The sequence below is a fragment of the Bubalus kerabau genome, chromosome 4 (assembly GCF_029407905.1).
Source record: "Bubalus kerabau isolate K-KA32 ecotype Philippines breed swamp buffalo chromosome 4, PCC_UOA_SB_1v2, whole genome shotgun sequence".
Taxonomy (NCBI): Eukaryota; Metazoa; Chordata; class Mammalia; order Artiodactyla; family Bovidae; genus Bubalus; species Bubalus kerabau.
Window position 1 is genome coordinate 7,157,674 of NC_073627.1, and position 6,131 is coordinate 7,163,804.

The following is a 6,131-nucleotide window of genomic DNA, read 5'->3' on the forward strand; positions in this document are numbered from 1 at the left end:
CCTGAAGACTATTAGTGGGACTGGCCTCTGGGGGGGAGGTGCCCCTAGGGAGTTCAGAGCCACTGTGGGTGACTAGAGGGCATGGAGAGGCATGCCTTAAAGCAGAGCTCCTGGCCCTTCCCTGTCGCAGGCCCGGAGGACACCTCCCCTGTCGCTGCCAGCTCCAACCCAGGCGATGTTTCCGAAAGGGTTGGTCGGATGCCCCGCCTGACCTATGGCACAAGCACCCAAGGCAAAAACGGATGCTTACGGCACAACTGAGGGGCCCTGCCCGGAACCGGCCCTCCTGCCCGCCAAGGCTTGATGGGGTGTGGCAGCAAAGGGAGACGGAGGCTGGGCAGATGGGGATGACTTGGCATCAGGAGCTCGGGATCTCAGAAGGCTGGGGCCCCTGGGACCCAGGAACCATGGGGGTGCCTGCCCCCACACTTCCGTGCCTTCAGTGCCAACGGGAAGGGGAGCTGAGCCCAGGAGGCATGGCCTGGATGGCAGGGCTCCCTGGCTTCCCAGCCCTGGATCCCAGGGCTCTCTGGGCAGAGACTCCTGTTGCCGAAACTCTATTCTAAGATCTGCAACCAGATTGGCCTGAGGAATGTGGGGCGGGGGTGGAGCAGGGAGGGACTGTTCGTGGGATTAGGGCTCCTGGGCCCACATCTGGGACAAGGGCATGTTGGATGGTTGGGGAAGGGCCCGACGGGCATTTCCCTTACTGTGGCTGGGGGCTGGAAAGCCATCTAGCTTTGTTACTCAGCAGTCGCTTCCACCTTCCCCCTGCCCCCCAACTGCTTGTTAACAATAAAAATCCCATTTGAGTTTTGTTGGTTGTTCCGGAAACTAGACCTTGTCTGAAAGGTGGGGTGGTCCTGACAGACTGGGCTTCCCTTGCCCGGGTGCTGCTAATGGTAAAGAACCTGCCTGCAATGCAGGAGATGCAAGAGATGTGGGTTCAGTCCCTGGGTCAGGAAGATCCCCTGGAGGAAGAAATGGCAACCCACTCCAGATTCTTGCCTGAAGAATCCCATGGGTAGAGGACTGGCGGGCTCCAGTCCACGGGGCTGCAAAGAGCCGGACACGACTGAGCGACCGAGCACATGACTGATTAAGATTCAACCCAAGTCCCCTCTTCCCACCACACCCTCTTCTTCTCCGGCTGGTTGTAGAGCACCGGTCAACAGACTCCTGGGGGAAATCGTTTTTCCTCCGGACTCTGAGGTCTCTGCCCAGACCCCCTCCCAGGAGAGGTCAGAGCCTTAGGGTTGTGCTTACCCCTCCCACCCCAGGATGTCAGGGCTCAGAAATTGCTCAGCTGAGCCCCTCAGCTTCAGGTGAGAAAGCTCCCCCAAGGTGCACCTGACCATCTCGATGCTTTTACCTGCCCTGTCCCCTGTGGGGACGGGGGCCCTTGGGGAAAAGGTAATGAACGATGGGGAGCCCCTGACCTGTGGAGCCCTCCTTGGACTGTTTTTACCCCCAGAACTGGGTGGTTTAATCATCCCCTTGCCGCTCCGAGCGCTGGTTTCTTCTACCAAGAGCTCTGGCTTCCCACGTAGTGCTGGTGATAATCCACTTGCTAATGCAGGAGATGCAAGAGACACGGGTTTGATTCCTGGGTTGGGAAGATGCCCCGCAGGAGGAAAGGGCATCGCCCTCCAGTATTCTTGCCTGAAAAGTTCCATGGGCAGAGGAGCCTGCCAGGCTACAGTACATGAGGTGGCAAAGACTGAAACACCGCTGAACACACACATACACACCACCAGGAACCTTCCTTTCAGGTCAGTGTGAAAGTAGTTCCTGAAACCAGGCATCTGGTCTACCACCCACCGCCTGGCTTCCATCCACCCAGCTCTCAGGCCGCTAGCACCTGGACCCCCAGCGGGCCAGGACAGACACCTCCACTGGCCATGCCACTCCCAGTCCCTCTGCGCCATCTCTACTGGGCCTTTATTTTCCTGCTCTGTGGGCAGGCACAGAGAGGCACAGAGCTGGCCTCTGGTGCAGGTTCTGTGGTCAGCTCCAGCCTGGGCACACTGCCACGTCAGCTCAGCTGAGCCTCCCAGTTATCCTGAGTACCGCAACTGCCCCCTCCCTTGGCCAATGAGGATTGTTGAGTCTGGTGGCTCAGACGGTAAAGAATCCACCTGCAATGCAGGAGACCCTGGGCCAGGAAGATCCCTGGGTCGGGAAGATCCCCTGGAGAAGGGAATGGCTACCCACTCCACTGTTCTTCCCTGGAGAATCCCAAGGACAGAGGAGCCTGGCGGGCTACAGTACATGGAGTCGCAGAGTCGGAGACGACTAAGCGACTAAGCGGGGCTTCTCTGGTGACACAGGGTAAAGAATTGGCCTGCAATGCAGAAGACCTGGGTTCCATCCCTGGGTCAGGAAGATCCCCCGGAGGAGAGCATGGCAGCCCACCCCAATATTCTTGCCTGGAGAATTCCATGGACAGAGGAGACTGGCGGGCTACAGTCCGTGGGGTCACAAAGAGTTGGACTCGACCAAGCGACCAACACACACACACACAAGCGACCAAGCATGAGTCAGAGAAGGAAAGCAACTTGCCCAACATCACTCGGTTAGTAAACAGTCAAATAAGTGAGCAAAAGTCACTCAGTCGTGTCTGACTCTTTGCGACATCATGGATCATAGCCCACCAGACTCCTCTGTCCATGGAATTTTCCAGGCAAGAATATGGGAGTGGTTTGCCATTCCCTTCTCCAGGGGATCTTCCTGTCACAGGGATGGAACCCAAGTCTCCTGCATTGTAGGCAGATTCTTTACCATCTGAACCACCTGGCTGGGATTCAAACCCATGTTTTCCGGCCCCACATCGGGTTCTTTTGGTTTACATTATTTCACCTCATTGTCTTAACTAAGGAGAAATTTCATTTTATTCATTCATTCAGCAGCAACCAAGAGCTAAGCTATGGAAACACCCAGCCCCTACCTTATAGGAGTTTCCTTCCTGGTCTAGTGGTTCAGACTTAAGCTTACTATTCAACGTGCAGGGGCTATGGTAACAGAGAGGAAGCTGGGGGTCCTAATTCCCATTTAGCAGACAAGGAAACTGAAGGAAGGGATGGAATTGACCTTCTGGATCATGAGCAAATCAATAACAGCCTCACCCAGGGCTCAGGACTCCGAGGAGCGCTGAGTAGTACATTTTGCATTTTCTAAGAATCTTGCCAAATGCATATTTGTGGACTTGCATAAGCGCCTTGGCAAAGATCCTACATACGTTTATCGTTACCGGTGCTTGACTAATTTAGGAGGGACCGGAGACATGGCTTAACGGGATGGGAGGGTCACGTGCTCCAGGTTTCCTTCCGCGCCGCGCAGCCCCGCGTCCCGGCCACCCCCCCCCTCCCCGGCCAGGGTTGCTAGGCAACGAGTAAACGCCGGAGCCGTTTGAGAAGCGCTGGAGCCAGATCAGCGACTAGGGGGCTTCCCTAGCGGCAGCAGGAACCGACGAAGGTTGAGGGGCGGACGCGGGGAGGATGTCCGCGACTGAAGAGAAGACTGGAGAGTGAAAGGGAGCCCCACAGGGTGAGAAACACCTCTAGTGCAAGAAGCTCCTCGTGGGGCGTCCTTCCGGGCTAGCCCTGCCTGATGATGGACCCCGGGGACCAGTGCTCCTAGGGTCCCCCGCCCATCGGTCCTCGCTGCCCTAGATGTTCCCAGAGTCCCAGGACCCAGCAAGTTCCAAACACCCTGCCTCCTGCACCTCTTGCGGCCAGTCCGGTCCTGATGCGATCCGTCTCCTGGTGGGGGGATGGGAGACCTAAAGGGTTTACAGCCCACCCCCACCCCCCACCCCGGTATCGAAAATACAGCCTGGGGCTGGGGTGGTGGGCGGCCCGGCCCGGTGAAGAGGAGAGCTTTCTGGTAAGAATGGAGGAAAGGGCGTTAGAGTTACTGAGCCCCTCTTCAGGGGTGGTCCTCTGCAGCATTTCATCTATTCCTCAGCCCCGGAGTGGGTCTCCATCCGGATGCCCTGAGGGTATCGTGCTGAAGGTCACACGCAGGGTTAGTTCCTTCTTCCTGCAACAAGTTCACATTTATGTCTCTCGAACCACACAAGTGCATTCTTCTCCCAGCTTTCAGACCCAGTGTTTTCCATCTTACATCGTTAGCTTGCTGGACTTTTTCACATCAGAAGAGGAGGAGTAGGGGAGAGACCTCTAGGGGAGCGTCCTGGCGGATTGGGGTCACATCGCACGTTCAGCGTGTGACAAAGGGAGGAGGGGGCCCCCCTCTGTGCCAGGCACTGGGGATGGGAGTGAATAGAGGACCACAGTCTTCTGATTAGGAACCATTACTCTCGTGGACTGTCATTATTAATGAATATTCATTGCTGTTGTTGTTGTTTAGTCACTAAATTGTGTCTGATTCTTTTGTGACCCCATGGACTGTAGCCCGTCATACTCCTCTGTCCGTGAGATTTTCCAGGCAAGAATACTGGAGTTGCCTTTTCCTTCTCCAGGGGATCGTCCTCACCCAGGGATCAAACCCACGTCCCTTGCATTGGCAGGTGAATTCTTTACCACTGAGTCTCTAGGGAAGCCCAAGGACTATTAGCACTACATCAAAAAAAAAAAAAAAAAAGACCATAGTCTTGGCTCAAGGGGACAGTGCTGTAGTGGGCGGAGCAGGGAAACACAGGCCTACATCACCCTCCGGGTCTAGGGACCTCCTCCCACGTCTGGCTGTCTTCATCCTCTACCTCTTGGAGTTCATCCCAGGTTGACCCCAGTGTGGAGCAGAGGAAGGAATTCCCAGGGAGATCAGCCACTTTTGAAGGCGAGTGAGTCCCTTATGACCACAAGTTCCAGAAGGTGCATAGACAGAAGAAAGAGGGCAGGAAGTCCCTCCCCCTACAGTCCTGTGTCCAGCCAGACACAGCACAAAGACTGGAGACTGCCCCAGGGACAAGAAGAAGGAGAGGCCTTGTCACCTTTGTGACACCAGGGAGTCCAGTGGTGCGGAAGGTAGCCACCTCCACTTGCCTGCCCGTGAAGCTCCTACACTGAACTTCTCAGCCACCCCCCACCAGTCCCTCGTCTCTCCCTTTCTCTGAAGCCAAAGGAGGTTCTTTCCAGGAATCATTTCGCTCATTATCATTGCACAAGCCAAGTCTTATTTTTATGTTTGGTGAAGGTTCTGATATGACTGCCCCAGGATGTCGGAGGCGGTTGCATATTTGGCATTCAGATCAGCATGTCTCTAATTCCACGTGGTCTTGTGTTTGAGATGCTTGTGGGGCTGAGGTTCCCACGGGTGGCATCTCCTCCCCCAAAGTCCCAGAGGGCAGCAAGGCGGCTCGTGCCTCCCCTTGAAGCCCCCTTTGCAGACAGCCTTACTCAGGCGCTGCTTGGCGCAGCCCCGCCTGTGAGGCTTGTCTCACCAGGGCGGGGAGAGACCTCCTGAGACCACCCCCCCAGCTCTGACCTCACCATTCATCTTCCTGCCTCACCAGCTTGTGAGAAAGAGCCTGCTCTGGGTCCTTGAATGAGCTGTCTTCCCATCACCCAGCCAGCCTTTAAATGTCTCCTCTGTCTGCCTCCAGATAGAAAACAATGCCTCTGTTCTCGCTCCTGGCTTGGCCTTGGGAAGCACCAAGAAGGAAAGCAAAGCTGTTAAAAATATGACCTGGGCTAAAGAGGCTATTTTTGTCTTCCTAGGCTTACCTCGTGCTCTTAAGACCCCTTGGGTCCCCTAGGAGCTGGCCGTCTCATGGCAGTTGTCTCTTAACAGAGGGAGGGACAAGCAGCCTGCAGTTACCAGAGTCTGCAGTCCTTGGGGGTGAGCGCTGGGAGGTGGCGGGGCGGGGGCGCAGGCGCAGCCCTGCTGTAGTTCAGCGATGTGCTGGGGCCAGGGCGATGCTCATTGGGTGTGCACCCTTTGCAACGAGGCTCTCTTTTGTCCATGAAAAATAAACCCTTAGGGCAACCTGCTGTCATCTGTGCTTCTGTCCCCATCCTCTGTTTTCCAAGCCATTGCTCCTACCCTTCCTGGGTGTAGAAAAGTTGCCAAACCACAGGAAAGAGCAAAAAATACTGCTCCCTGCAAGTCTGATGCAGGATGAGCTGTACTGGGGCTGAGAAGTAGGCGGTTGGGACGGTGGTACCATG